This window comes from Artibeus jamaicensis, unplaced genomic scaffold, assembly GCF_021234435.1.
Source record: "Artibeus jamaicensis isolate MK-2021 breed Jamaican fruit bat unplaced genomic scaffold, CSHL_Jam_final scaffold_1964, whole genome shotgun sequence".
Lineage (NCBI taxonomy): Eukaryota > Metazoa > Chordata > Mammalia > Chiroptera > Phyllostomidae > Artibeus > Artibeus jamaicensis.
In genome coordinates this window covers 29,383,226-29,399,906 of record NW_026522030.1, presented here as the reverse complement: position 1 = coordinate 29,399,906, position 16,681 = coordinate 29,383,226, and positions in this window count along the sequence as shown.

Here is a 16,681-nt window from a genome sequence, read left to right as displayed (position 1 = left end):
TGTCTTTGCAACTAGGTGACAAACCACTTGTAAACATTTGCATTCTATAGCATCAAACATACTAAGCACATAGTAGGTGTTTAATGTTGAAAGAATGGATGTCTATAAATCCTTGTGAAGCTTAAAATGAAAAGTTTGTTGTTCCCTGCCCCCTGCCCAAGACTGCTGTTTCCCAAATAAGTATAAAAGTGTTATTCCAAAGCAAAATGGAAAAGGAGATCCTGTTTATTATGATATATAGTTCTAGTTGGTGAGTGTCAGAAAACAGTGGGGCTATATAAGAGGCATAATGGACCACAGAATGCTGCTAATTCAGAGTGCTATACATTTAGAATGTAGGTTCATTCATGCATTTGACCAGTCAAATGTTCAAAGGAGGGCTTGAAATAACACAATTCAAGCAAGGCAGAGCAGGCAGCCTCCACGGTCTTACAGCAACGCAGGAGTCACGGAGGCAGCAGGCACGCTTGGTTTCAAACCCTGACATCGCCACTTACAAACTCTGTGATCTCGGATAACAGTCAGACCAAGTCCAACCCTCCAGGGCAATATGAGTGTTCAGAAGGACAATGCCTATGCAGAACATTCTATGTCTGTGTTCTATGTCTCAGAAAACGGTTTAGGTCCTGTGAGGTGTCTGAGTGTAGCAAATGTTCTCCTCTCTGTTCCACCAAGATCCAATTCCACAAAGCAGACCCTGTGTGAACTTTGCAGAGATAAGCAGCAGTCCTGCCTCGCCAACCATATCATTACAATGAATGAATTTTTCGTCTCTTCTTTGACACACAACACGTGCTTCTTCAGTGCCTTCCACCTCCTAATCAATATAAATTGACTCCAAAATAATACACTGCAGGAAGCTCCCTGTTTCAAGAATTGAGATGCACGTTTTCTTCCTTTGATCAGCACCATTGCTTTTTCCTTGCTGCTCGGCCTCTCTGGAGCCATCCCTAGTCCGGGGAAGGGGAAGGGGAATGGGAAGGGAAGGTAGATTTTATTGGAGGGGCACAGGTACATCTTCGAACTGCATTCACATTGTCTGGATGGAGTCAATGATTCCTCAGGACTGAAAAATGCACAGTTTAAATATTGCAACTTGAAGCCAAATTTGGCCTTAATGATATGAATTAATACAGGTTTTGGAAAGGAGCTATAATAATGCCTATATTGTAGTAAAGCAGAATTTACTATAACTCTCTGATTACTGCTAGTTCCGAGGGATGATTTGTGATCCTGTTCCTTATCTTTCGAGGTCTGCTGGTTTGGGGCCCTTTTCTCATCTGCTCATGAGATCACAAGGATGGACACTTCCCAGTGATCATTTAGCTTTGACTACATCTGCACGGAGATTCTCACATGAAATCAAACACGAATGTATCTCACCTTCAGAAGCGTGAACTTCAAACATTTTTTTCTTATTCCGCATACCTGTGTGTTTAGGAATATCCCGGCTCTGATCTCCGTTTTTGCTGATCATAGGGCCAGTGATGCCTCAAAACCCACAAAATGTCATTATTTATAAAGGAAGCATTATTATAAGTGCATTTATAATAATGCATTTATAAATGTCATTATTTATAAAGGAAGCATTTATAATAATGACTCCTTTATAAATAATGTGTGTCATTATTTATAAAGGTGTAGCTCCATGGATTGAGCACAGGCCTGAGAACCAAAGGGGCACTGATTTGACTCCCAGTCAGGGCACATGCCTAGGTTGTGGGTCAGGTCCCTGGTGCAGGGGCACATGAGAGGCAACCACACAGTGATGTTTCTCTCCCTCTCTTTCTTCTTCCCTTCCCCTTTCACTTGAAAAAAAATATTTAAAAAAATGAAGCAAATAGGATCCATTAGATGTTATACCACTGTCCTTTAAAAGTGTAGAGTTTCTCAATATCCATTTAAAGTAGACTTTGATTTAATAACTCATCATTGGTTAGATAAAATTTCAATCAAGTAATGTTAGTATAGGAGTTGGAGCTAGGCCAACAGGATTTGAGTGTCAGGAGACCGTGCCTAACTATTGTGACCCGCCCAGAGATGTGATGCCTTGCCTTTTTAAACCAGCTGAACTGACAGGGAAGCATGCCAAGGAGACGATACGCCAGTTTGGCCTTACATGCCCCAAACTTGCTGTGTAGGTTGATTCAGTGGAGAGAACATGGGTTTTGTAGACAAATCTCAGATTGAATTCTGGCTGTTGCACTTATAACCTTGAGGCCTTGAGCATATTACTTAACCTCTCTGAGTCTCAGTTTCCTTTCCCATAAAACAAGGATTGTGTCTCCCCTGCAGCGGTGTGTGTAAAGATGAAATGAAAAACAATTACTGGTGTCTGATCACTGGGTCATCACAGGGAGGCCATTCCAGAACTCGCTATTTCTTTGTTCCTTTTTCTTTCTGAGTGTGTTGAATTAATGGCAGGAAGTTTTTTTTAGCAAGTTATTGGAAATAGCTACTTCTAAATAATGGGACTGAAATCTGCTAGATCTTCAGTGCTTTTATGTTCATAAAAGTTGTAGAGTATATAAATTAGAGCAGAATCCTTTCCTATAATATTCATCTGTTCTTCCTCATTTTAGACAAAAGGAAGAACTATTAGCTCATGGAAAAAAATTGTTCTGATCACCCTCTCTCTTATCTTATTTTACTTTATTTCATATGATTATTATTATTTTTGCTATTATTATTTTGCAGAATGAAGAACTCGAATCAGAGCTTTCAAGAACACAATGAATTTGACATCTTCATTCTCTACCCTGGAGAAGACCTATGATAATCTCCTAGAAATTGAGGGGAAGATGCAGTTGTGTTGGTCAGCATATAAAATAACATTCTGTCCTTATAGAACGCGATGTGCAAAGCACCAGTTTAACTTGACATTCAAAGCACTTTAACACCTGTTTCCATAGCTACACTGTAATCCAGACATTTGAGAGGCAGGCCAGCCTCTGCCAGGCCTGTCATTTCAGGGAAATAAATTAAGAAAGCTGATGACAAGGCTTGGATTATACAATTTCTTTAAAGCGCAAAGCAGACCTGAAATCTAACCAGGAATGAACAGAGTTCAAGACAAAATGGATAAAATCCATTTCCGATAACCTTTGTAAGAAAATTTGAACGCAGCCTCTTTTATACATCCTCCCCCCCCACACACACAACTCTCAGAAACAGCATCATATGTTACACCTGGCAGTGCTATTTGTGGCACCATATTTTTTCTTATTTTTAAGAGGTGATACCATATTTTTAAAATGAAACTTCAGAGAAAAAATAAGCAGATGGGAAGATACTGGTGGTAGGAAGAGCATGGTGGAAAGGGAAGAGGAGAGAAAGATGGAGTTGGGCAAGTGCTAAAGGGCAAAGCTTGGGTACCAGACACTGCGATATTTGCATATTCACAATATGTTTCTGGCTTGGAGCTCATTTTTTCCCCTCTGGAATTCTGTATGTATTTCTAGGTCTCTGTATTTATCCGTGTCTCTGGCTACATATGTAAGACTAAGTTTAGACTTGGTGTTTTCTGGATGCTTTGCAGCAGTGTTTGAAGAATTTCATGTGCAATATGCACTGGTAGCAGACATGAGCTTCTCTCACTTAGGCACAAACGTCCAGGAGGCAGGTGGAGATGCCAGGCTGAGCTCTGCAGTGCGGTGGCCAGCAGTAGAGATGACTTTTCAATGTTATTGTCATCAACTATTTCTGAGTCAGTTAATTTAGTTTTGCACATGCCAGTTTAGTTCTCAGAACACCATTTATTGAAGAGACTATCTTTTATGCCATTGTATTCTCGCGCCCCCTTTGCTGAATACAAATTGACCATAGAGGCCTGGGTTTACTTTTGGGCTCTGTATCCTGTTCCACTGATGTATGTGCCTGTTCTATGGCAGTACTAGACTGTCTTGATTACAGTGGCCTTGTAGTATAGTTTAATATCAAGTATTGTGATCCCTCCTGCTTTGTTATTCTTTTACAAGATTTCTGAGGCTATTTGAGGTCTTTTTTGGTTCCATATAAATTTTTGGAATACTTGTTCTAGATCTTTGAAATATGCCGTTGGTATTTTAGTAGGAATTGCATTGAATCTATAGATTGCTTTGGGTAGTATGCACATTTTAATGATGTTAATTCTTCCAATCCGTGAACAGCGCGTATGTTTCCATTTATACGTATCTTCCTAAATTTCTGTCTTTGGTGCTCTATAGTTTTGCAAGCACAGGTCTTTTACCTCCTTGGTTAAATCTATTCCTAGGTACTTTATTATGATGTTGGGAGACCTGGACTGGTACATGCAAAAAAAATGAAACTAGACCACCAACTTACACCATACATCAGAATAAACTCAAAATAGATAAAGGACTTAAATATAAGTCATGATACCATAAAAGTCTTGGTGGAAAACATAGACCGTACAATTTCAGATATCCCACATAGCAATATTCTTGCTGATATACCTCCTGGGGCAAGAGAAATAAAGAAAAAAAAACAAATGGGACTGCATCAAATTAAAAAGTTTCTGCATGGCTAAAGACACCATAATCAAAATGAAAAGGGAACTGATTATATAGGAGAACACATTTGCCAATGATACACTGAGCAAGAGTTTAATCTCCAAGATATATAAAGAACTCATATGATTCAACACCAGGAAGAAAAACAATTAAAAAATGGGCAAAGGACCTGAACAGATGCTTCTCCAAGGAGGACATACAGAGGGCCCATAGAGATATGAAAAAAAGCTCAGTATCACTAGCCATCATAGAGACGCAAATTAAAACCACAATGAGATATTACCTTGCCCCCGTCTGAGTGGCCATCATTAACAAATCAAACACGTGCTGGTGAGAATGTAGAGAAAAGGCAACCCTGGTGCATAGTTGGTAGGAATGCAGACTGGTACAGCCACTGTGGAAAACAGTGTGGAGGTTCCTCAAAAAATTAAAAATGGAACTGCTTTTTGATTCAGTTATTCTACTCCTGGGAAGATATTCTAATAATCTCGAATCGCCAATTCAAAAGAACTTAAGTACCCCTTTGTTCACAGCAGTGCTATTTACAATAGCCAAATGCTGGAAACAGCCTAAGTACCCATCAGTAAATGAGTGGACCAAAAAATTGTGGTATATTTACACAAGGGAATAATATGCAGCAGAAAGAAAGAAGGAACTCCTACCTTTCATTAAAGTATGGATGGAAATGGAGAATATCATCCTAAGTGAAATAAGCCAGTTGGTAAAAGACAAATACCATACGATCTCACCTATATGAGGAATCTAATGAACAAAAGCACCTAATGAGCAAAATAGAAACAGAGGCATAGAAACATGGAACAGACTGACAATGGTCAGAGGGGTGGGGACAAAGGGATAATGGTGGAAAGAAAGAAAAGGGACTAAAGAATATGTATGATTGACCCATGGACATGAAGAAACCGTGTGGAGATTGACTGTGGGAGTAGGGGGTGGGCGGGGCAGACTAGAGCAAAGGGGGAAAAATTGGGACAAGTGTAATATAATAAAATTAAAAAAATAAAAGTCCTTAAAAATTTTAGTTTTGCATTTCCCTACTTCCAAACAAAAAGAATGTGTTAATAAAATCAGACTATGCCACATGGAAAGAACTACCTTTTTAAAAAGACCATCACCAAGCTTTTTCTACCTCATGTGTTAATGAAGTTTAGAGTTAGATAATTCTGGTGGGAAATCAGGTAATGCTTGCTTTCTTGTGTGATATTTATTTACTTGTTTATTTTGGTAAGTAAGTAGAGGAGATTGTTGTTTTAGAAGGGAAGAAGGTAAGGAGAGAGTGAGTTAAAAAAGGGATTGCTAAGAGAGTAGATCTTTCAAATGTTCTCATTGCAAGAAAGAAATGATAATTGCATGGTGTGATTTAGATGTTAATTAACACTGTGGTGATCATCATTTTGCAATACAAAAGTGTTTTGAATCAACACATTGTACACCTTACACCTACAATGTTATGTGTCCATTATATATCAATAAAGTTTGTCTTAAAAAGAAGAAATTATTACAGGGCTACATGTTTTCCCAGAGAATGTACTCATCATTAGGTTTGGGTTTTACTTTTCTGCCCTTTTCTTAGTGTTTATGCCACCCACAGCATTCAGTTCCCTGGACCAGGTGATACTAATGACTCATCCCAGTTGTATTTCTAGCATCTTCTAGAAAGTTTGGGGACAATATATTAAAAATATTTCTATTAAATTATGTACACCATTGAACATTCCTTTTTACTAATGTTTTAAATCCAGTATTTTATTTAAAAATGCTTTACAAAGGAAAATTTGCCAGTGGATTTGCTACTAAATAGGTGAACTTATCTATTTTTCCAAATTGAAAAACAAAAAATGAAAATTATGAAGTAAAATTACCAACACATGAAATGTGAAGAAATTCATTTGACATTATTTGCCTGAGGGGAAAAGTACCTGTGCTCGTGTGTGCATATATGTACATATACACATACAAGAACAGACATTTAGTTTTTTTGTTTCTATTAAAGTTTACTCAGTGTGAAAAAGTTTAAGCTGATATAATATGTATAATTTTTAAAATTTATTATTGTGCCTTAGTTTTTTTTTTACCTTTGTAGACACAAGCTCTTCATTCTCCTCCACCCAAAGTCTCTGTCTGAAGAGGACTATGGAGAAAAAGAGATGGATGATATTCCACATGCTGAGTGGGACTATGCAGTGAGACAAGAATTTATACACCAGGCTATTGGCTCAAAGGAGGACTTTCTAATATAGAATAAAGAAGATGCTACTGCTGTCCATGACAGCCTGACCAGCCTACAGAGAAGAACATTGAGCTAGTGGTTGTATAAGTAACGTGTCCCCTTTCCAAACTCAAGAGATGGTAGGAAGTAGAAGAGAGAAAAGGAAAAGTAAAGGTAAATAGATACCGATTTCCACTTTTCTAGTCCTTCCAAGTCACTGAAGGTCTTGGGAAAGCCCTCTAGCAGGCTGTACCATGCTGCCACCACGTCAAAGCAGTCGTGGTGGCAGAGGATGTTACAGGTATCCTCAAGACAATCCTCAGGTCTGATGATTTGCTAGGAGGATTTATAGGACTGAGCCTATGGTCGAGATTTATTACAGTGAAAGGATACAAAAAAAATATCAGCATAGAGAAAAGGTGTCTGTGGAAAACTCTGAAGGAAACCAGATGCAAGTTTCCAAAAGTCCTATCTTTGCTGGGGGAATCAAGGGTGTGCTTAATTCCCTCAGCAAAGATTGTGATAACACATGTAAAATGTTGTCCTTCAGGAAGCTTGTTAGAAACTCAGTGTCCCGGTGTTTACTGAGAACTGGTCATAAAGGAACCCTCTTCCAAGCAGTTCCCAAATCCCAGATTCCCGGAAGGAAAGCAGGTGTTCAGCATAAACTTGTTTGTGCAAACACTTAAAGACATTGATTTGCTCTTAGTTAGTATGGTAGGCATCCTTCCCAAATCAAAGTTCCTAGATGCCAGCCAAGGACCAACCTTGTGGGCAACTTTAGGATAATAGTTTCAGGCCTTCTCTAACTCTTTTTTGTGGAGAAGGCAATCAGGCAGAGAGCCTCTGAAGATAGACTTTCCTGGAAGCCTTCAGTTTTCAGGCAGTCTGACTGCTATGTTGAAAGACCATGGGGCTGCCATGGGGTCTGTTGTGCAAGAAGACCATCCTGCAGGAGAGCCTGGGGTGAGTGGGGTTCACTGGTCCAAATGGACAGCTCAGCAGACTCAGGGTCGGCAGCAAGTAGGAGTAAGGGGAAGCCAAGCTGTCCAGGAAATTCCATCCACAGTATTTTCCAAGGCAAGAGAACAGGCCTGTGGAGAGCAGGGCCAATAAAATGGCATTGATCCAACCAAGATAGCATGAAGTATATAAAACAAAGTGGAGCTGCTCATGTCAACCAAAATGACTTGTCAGTCAACCATAACACTTTGGTTTAAGAGGGAAACTGCATAAGTCAGAGGAGATACCTTTGGCAAGGAGACACACCTAAGATATCTGCATGTGTGATCAGAACAGCCGTTCTGCAAAGTGGGACCACCCATAGGTGGGCTCCTGGGGAAATTCCACGCTTGCCAGTAGGGGTGTCAAGATATTTATCAAAAGATCCAGAAGGATGTACACCACTTTCAAGGTGGAACTGAGGCAGGTTCCAGACCACTACTGAGACAGTTGAGCTCCACACACCAGAGTGCTGCTCCATGCCATGCTGATCTTCCTTGGCATTGGCTGCTGGAGGCTCTCCCCTGCTGAACTAAGGACTTCACCTGCCCTGATACCCAGATGGCTCCAGAGGTCCTTCTTTGCAAGATGCTGACAGCTCTCTTGCCTACCGTGCTGTCTCCTGGACCTGCAGACTGAGTCTCTGGGGCTGGGATTCATTATCCCCCATTGATTTCTATGTGTGTATGTTATATTCCTCTAAGATTGTTAGAATGTGAGTAGAATATTAATGTATGTTGATGTTCTACTTTGAGTGAGCCTACCTTCAATAGAAGCTGAGTGAATAGCATAGTTACCATGTGTGACTTGTCTATTCCTTGGTGCCGGACTGCTAAATAGGCAGCTGGCCAAGCAGTTGCCCAGCTGACATACAGGAAAGACTATATCATGAACATACACTTGTGACAGGACCACAAATTCACCAGCCACAGATAACACAGAGGCCAATAGGAACCATAGTAACCTGGAAGAGAAGGAAAATCCTTCCAGCAGGCAATATCTAAGGACCAGCACAAGCCCAGCACAAGGCCCCTTCCCTTCCATGCCAGGGACTGTCCCTCATGTATTCAGATGCTCTTTGGAAGATAAATAGTGGAAGGGGGAGAGAATGAACACTGCCTAGTGGACTGTTTAGGTCATGGATCATTGCTTTAAGCCAGATTGCATATTGAATGCGTTTATTTTTCACTGCTCATCAATGGGAAGGCATTTGGGAGCAAGCCGAGACTGAATAATAAAATTACATTTTTCCCTCTAAAAAATCTTCATTGCAGTATGAGTTAAATTCTGTGTTTTTACTGCAATAGTAACTTTTATTTAATTTATGAGAAAGAGTATTATTTTATATTTTTTAAATGTTTACCATTTTGCCATCAAAAACCTTTTTTTCCCTTTAAGTACCTTCTAAAAATAAGAATATGTTGCCACTAGATGATGATGTTTTCCAGTGTTCTCAAGACTCAAAACCCAAGAGGTATCTAAAATATAAAGCTTTTTAAAGGCTGGCTATAGGAAACAATATGTGTAGATAGTCTTTAGAGATGGGCACCCACAATCCCTTGCTCCCCTTTGTGGGCAAGCTGATTTATACATTAACAGGAGAAACCGCTCTCTCCAAATCTGGGCTGGTCCCTCTGATTTGACTTGGTCAATAGAACACAGCTAAACTCACATCTTACCAGTTCTGGGCCTAGCCTGTATAAAGTTGGGCATCTTTCTCTTTTTTCTCCAGAGAAGCCTACTGCCATGTAAGAAATACAACTACCCACCAGCCTTCTATGCTGTGAATATGTCCAGCTGGGTGTGCAGTGAGGCTGCAGGGAGGAGCACTGAGCAGCCCAGCTAACAGTAAGAAAAGAGGCCCCAGACCTGTAACCCCAGTGGAACTTTCCAGCTCACTCCCAGACATTTCTGTCATCCCAGCTACGATCCCAGATATCATGGAGAAGAGACACTCTTGCTACCCAAATTCCTGATCCACAGATTCTCAAGCAAATAAGATAGTTGCCACTTTAGTCACTAAATCTTGGGCCATTTGTTATGCAGCATTAAGTAACTAGAACACATAGGAAGAGCAACACTAAAAAGGTAATCATCAAAAACAAACCCACAAATGCTTTTTGTTACCTACATGAAATAGATTTTTGGAGTCAAATAATCTTCCAAATAGCCCATTATTACCAAATCTTCAAGTCATTTTGACATTAAAATCTCTGGAGGCCTTTGACATTACAGACCAAGGGATATCCAAATTTACTGTTTGTTTTTCTCAAGTAGGAAGCAGAATATGTTCAGTTCAGGACCCCAGCTTCCAGAAGCATTGAGACGAATGAACACGCACAACAGAGGGGCTGCTAGAGCACTTTACCCTCAAGTAGGAAGCAGAAAACAGCGTCAGATCTGCTGTTCAGCCACCATTACCAGGATTAACTGCTTTGGTAAATTGGTCATAGCTTTTTGCCTAGGAAAACACTTTTTACATTTTATTACAAAGGTTCTAAAATATAAGAAAGTAGAAAATTAAGATACACAGCTCCTATGTATCACTCAATTTTAACAATTATCAACATTCCGCCATTTTCTTCAGAAGAATCAGTCTTAATGACCATCCATTGTCACAAGGAGATTTTCTTTTGGGCACTTTTATCTGAACTTTCTGGCAGAAACTGGAAGAGAATAAGGAAGGGAAGCAGAGAAAAAACAGGAAAAAAAGTGTATTCTGTTGAGAACTTGACAATCTCTCCTATTCACATCCTGTTTCCATTCTCTTTCATCAGACAGCATATTTTTCACTTAGCACTCTAGTTCGTACATAGAACAACACTGACTCCAAAATTGAAATCAAGTGATTAGCCTTACTAAATTCTTAGCAATGGCCATGGTTCAGGTTTGAATAAGTGCCTCTGGTATAAACACTTCCCAAAACTATTTCTAAGAGTGTCCTGCAGAAAGACTGAAACAAAATTTAGACAAGACTTCAAACATAGATTTACAATAGTTTCATGACAAAAGCTACAGCTTAAAATGTTTTAGAAGTTGCGGTGGGTTTTTGACTGAGAACATAGTGTGTGTTATACATTAGCTGTTTAATGTGTTCAGTTGCTGAATCCAAGATTGCTTGGAAGGTTTAAATGTTGGCAGTCATTAAAACAAACACTAGTTCACATTCCCAGGGCCTAAAAGAAATCAAAGCAAACCTAATAGAAGGCAGGCTTAATCATTTTTCTTCCTATGACTAATAAAGATGTAAAAAACCCAGCTTCAGTTTTACATTTAAGCAGTAATCTTCATAATTACATCTGGGTTACAACATGTAATGCTATGTTTCTTCTTCATAGTTGGAAAATAAAAAAGTGAACTTTTATACATTTCTTGCTCGATATTGTGTGACCATGGTGGGCTTAATGAGAATTAGGCAGTAGGCCAGAAGGAAATTTAATAGAGACCTGCTTTCTCTTTTTCCTTTTTGGGAGTCTGCGGCAGAGCTGTGTTTGTCTTGGGGTCAGAGTTTTTCTCTGTCGGTTTATGGATATGTACTAGGACAGAATGAAAGAGTAGAAAATTGGGGGAATATAAGGAGGTAAAATCGGAATTTGCTGATAGGGAGCTGGTCGGCATTTTTGGCAGGTTTAATAGTTTGGAAAGCTCTTTGTGAGGCTGAGCTTATTCTGTTTGTTGCTAAAACTGTGTTTAAGATCCCGAATGTTGAGACATAAATCATAATTGTTTTATAGGTATTTCCCATTGAGAAAAAATGTTATAGTTATCATATATTTTCAAAGATTGGTCTTTATGGCATTTGATTTTCTGGGAAACACAAAGAGGGCCATGAGATGTCAACGTACTTAGATGCCCTAATTTCCTAACGATGGTGTGAAAAGACAGCAAACTAAGAAGGGGAGTCTGGGTTAAAGTTGTACTCAACATTACCCTAGCAAAGCCTGTTAAGTGGCTAAATATATTAGATTCATCAAACAGTGTCCGATATCTCACTTGCTTTATATGTGAAGTGGGGATAGTAAAATCTCTACTTTCTACCTATGATTGTTTAAAAAATTAAACAGCATTAGCTAGTGGATTGAAAACATACTGAAAAAGTTCAAGTAGAGTACAAAGGCCTGATTGTGGACATTAAGAGTTATTTATGGAGTGCCTACTTCCTGCAGACCAGAGCCTTCAGAAGAGGGCTTTCAAAGAAACATGCCAGATATCCCTACTAATATAAACAAGATTGTAATCCTTAAGTAAATTATTTGTTTCTGAGACAAGGAAGTTAGACAAAAGTGAAATAAACACATTTTATCATCATTTTTTCCTTGCCATCGGCATTCTCTGGTAGGTCAACAGGTATTTGATCTTTATTCAAAGCATCTATGTATGTGCCTTGTGCACATGCCTGCACACACAACTGGATTTGGATTTCCAGAAACTGGTGGAGTCTAGTAACACCAAAGACAATTTAAATGGGCATCGTCAATGTAAACAGAAACAGAGACAGCACTGTAAAAGATGGAGCTTTACCAGAGGAATTATACTGCTATGAGGGTTTACTCAAACTTATTGTTTCTGTTTTCTGTTACTGCATAATGAACCACCCCAAAATTGAACAGCCTAAAGCAATAACCATTTTATTGCTTATGTTTGAGGGAGGAACTATGGTGGGGGATGGCTCATTTCTGCTTCACACAGTGGCAACTGGGGCAGCTCCGCTGAGCTTGAGGATCCACGGTGACCTCTCTTGCAGGTCTGGGATATGGTGCCAGCTGTTGCTGGGGGCTCTTCAGTCTCCTCTACACAGCTGTTCGCTCCATGTAGTTTCTGATCCTCCAGGGACTCCCTCTGCATGTGGCCTCTTCTCCAGCCAGAGACAGGACTTCTTTATATAATGACAAGCTTCCAAGAGGGCAAAATGGAAGTTTCGAGATCTCTTCAGGCCTAGGCCCAGAATCAACCACAGCAATGACTACCACTGGACTTCTTGTTATGTGAGAAAGATAAACTCCTAAATGCTGGAACTACCCTGGTGGGGTATTGTGTGGATGAGTAATACCTTTTAGCTACAACACTAGAGGCTGGCTTATCAGCAGACTGGGACTTTCTCCCCTCAACCCCCTCCTTGTTAGTATCTAACACAAAAGCTTCCCTGAGACAGCTAGGAATAACACTGTCTGGATTAAGTGAGGGGGCATTTCACCATATTCTTTGTTTTATTTTGGGTTAACTCATTTTTAGTAAGAGAACAGGATTAAACAGAACATCTCTGTTGCCCTGAGAATTTCAATTCTTCTAGGTAAACTTGGAAAGAAGGGACTGCCCTGTGTATTTCAAAAAGGATGCTGCGGAGAAAGAAATGAGGTGGGGTACAGAATTAAGTGGTAGCAACAAACATTCCTATTTGTGACAGCCTTCGGAAGAACCTTAAAGAAAAGTGAGGTAGTCAAAGCTAATGGATTATTTTCACATTTACCTCAATAAACAGCTGTAGAGAATTAGTCCAGCATTAGTGTGATTGCAATATTCTACTTGCAAAGTCTTTCTCAAATGACATAGCTGAGGACATGAAGAAACCATATTTTTCTGTTTGGATGCTTGTTATTTAAATCATACCTCAGTTGGACCACATGAAATCTTATAGATAAAGAAGTATTTTTAAAAATATAGAGTTTTTATTATGTTTTTTCATTACCATTTAGTTCCTTATACCTCTTTCTCTGCAATGATCACCACACTGTTGTCCATGTCCATGAGTCTTTTATCCTTTTTGCTCAATCCCTCCACCCCTAACTTCACCCTCCCCCACTAGCTGTCATCTGCTCTCCATCTATGAGTCTGTCTCTGTTTTGCTTGTTAGTTCAGTTTGCTCGTTAGATTCCACATGTGAGTGACTCATATGGTATTTGTCTTTCTCTGACTGCTTATTTCACTTAGCATAATGTTCTCCAGGTACACCCATACTATTGCAAAGGGTAACATTTTCTTCTTTTTTATGGCTGAGTAGAATTCCATTGTGTAAATGTCTCATAGTTGTTTTATCCACTCATCTACTGATGGACACTTTGGCTGCTTCCATATCTTGGTGATTGTAAATAATGCTGCAATGAACATAGGGGTTCTCATGTTCTTTTCAGTTAGTGTTTTGGGTTCCTTTGGATATATTCCCAGCCATGAGATGGCTAGGTCAAAAGGCAGGTCCATTTTTAACTTTTTGAGTTATCTCCATACTGCTTTCCTTAGCATATATGTATATTGAAAATCAATAGACAAACATTAGATGCTTCACTGTAGGAATATTTTCATAATATAGGCTCTGAGAAGTATCATAAGAAAAACAAAACTGATTTTTAAAAAGCTCAGCATTTCCCAAATATTTTTGCTCACAAAACCTTAACTTCTTTCTTTTTTTCCAGATAATTTTAAATTAAATAAAGCATAAGTAATGTCATACTCAGGACTCCTGAGAGTTTTTTTAAATTCTAAGTGTCCATGATTCTCTATATCAAAATTATAAAAATAGTTTCTGAATAAGAGACTGAACTTTCAGGGTTACTCTAAATTTCTTCTCATAATGTAAAGTAACAAGCCAATAATATGTAGAACTTTCTTATATCCCATCTCAATAAAAAAATCTAAAGACCGAGAAACCACATCTGAGATTTATTTAAAAATTCTGATTATATAAAACATGCAGATGTATAGGAATAAATGACCAGTCTGAGAATATGGTGGTGGGGTGTCATCTTTCTGATGGTAGGGTGTCATCTCCTCCTTTGATATTCCAAATGATGCATTTGTTATGATATTGTTTTGGAAAGAAGAGAAAAATGATCACCTAAAATCAAACATCAGAGAAGTTTTCATGGGAGAACAGGGTCTTGCAGTGTACCTTCTGTTCTTGTCATAACAAAATTGTCATGAATCCATTTGAATGGACAAGGCCTAAAAAACGCAATCCTTCGTGGTGCCATGGCATTTAGCTTCTTGGATTAGTTCCCTTCAACAAGGTATTAGTGAACCGTCACTATGCTTCCGATACTAGGTACAAGGTACTAGAGACTGAGTGAGACGTGGTCCCTGTACCCCGTGATAAATATTATGATGGATAAATATGCAGAATGTTATAAATCCAAACTCAGTATGACTACACACAGGCTGAGAGGAGAAAATAGAAGAGAAATAGAATACAACAAGAAAATCAAAGTAAACTAAGGAAAATCATTGAAGTAGAAACAGAAAACTTGTTGACACTGGAAGGCAATGGGCCCGGAAAATATGGGACATAGTTGCTAGAAAAAAGAGCCAGAAAAACAAAACTCAGTAATTGATAGATCCAACTTCAAGAACTTGCATAAGAGGACATTACACTTTAAGAGACAAAGGGTTCTTGAAATGTATTTACCAGTTATTATACAGATAATTACATTAAGGTTCAAGGTCACAAAGTTGATTTGTGGCAGACAAGAGAAGAATATAGGACTTCTGACTTTGAGTAATTCTTTTTTTTTTTACATTGAGAAAGTATTTGAAGATTCTGTGACTTTCTTGCCTTGTCTCTCTCTGTTTCTCTGTACTATAATACATGGTTTGAAGTAAGTAGACTATTCTTTACAGCTATAAATAGTTTTCAGTGGTGTCTATTTTATTTTATTTTTTCAGGTGTACATCCCAGTGATTAGACATTTATGGAACTTACAAAATGCAGTAATGTTTATTTTAATGAGATCTGAGTTATAACTCATTAAACAGCAGTTTAAAGAATGTTCATATTAAAGGAGTAGGAGTTCTACTTGGACTCAGAGAAAGTGGCAAGCAATTCAAGGCACATGAGGAAGGGAAAGTTAACCTGGCCTCAGATGATACATGGAGGTGATGGGCGGAAAGGAAGGAAGACATCAAAACTAACTCAATAGTTCATGTTTAAGTGACTGGAAGAATGTTGATGTTGTTGCCAGATGTAGGTAGCCTGTCAGAGTAGGGAAGTAATGCTGATCTCTGCAAGGGCCAGGGAGTGTCTGTAGAGAGGGGGAAATGGTCAAGAGGGGTTCTTGAAGGGAGCATGGATGCATCTGAATGTAGACTGTGTGGAGAATGAGGCAAAATGAATTCAGGGATTATGATGCTGATGAGGGAGGGGCATTTGGCCTGTTAAAGGGACAGAAGTCAGGGAAGAAATTTGGAACAAACCCTCAGCTTTGTTGTGTAAACAAACTGCCCTGACTAATCATACAATTTCAGGTCTTGAAGAAATGAATATGGGGAGATGACCAAGTTTTTTTCTGCCTCTAAAAAAATCACCCTGAAGCTCTAACAATGAATAATACAGAGTTTATGTTTTTAATAACTTCCTTGATAAAATATTTGAGTATCTAATGTTCATTTTGCTAGTAAATTATTCCAACTGTATAACTTTGATGCCCCTTTTCTATTTGTTCCAGATCTGTTAATATACATTGAAAATAGGTCACCATTAAGCCCCATTTCTTTCCCTTTAGGTAATCAGGTAAAAACCCTTCTTAAATTTTATTCTCAAATCTAAATTTTACAGTTTCATAAAAGTTTTCCTCATAATATTCAGTGGTATTAATTTACTAGTCCAGCTTCAATTTCTCTCTGTCCTATCTATCCTGTTTGAATCGAATGGGCAATAACGAGATACAGTTCTCTTGTTCAAAAGAGAAGTCAGTACTCAAATAATAAATGAGTGATTATATTTCTTACAAGTTCTGGCCTTATTGATGTAGTCAGAAAGAACTCTTTTAAACTTCTTAAGAGTACTATGCATTCCTTTTTGGTCAGTTTAATATTCTACATATAAAGGCCTCCCATTACCACATACCCACCAAATAAACAGAAATACTTCTTCCTTCCTTTGCCAGACACAGGCATTTGCTTTGGAGAATATGTAAATTACTTTTTAAAATACACTTTCAAACTCCTCCCCAGC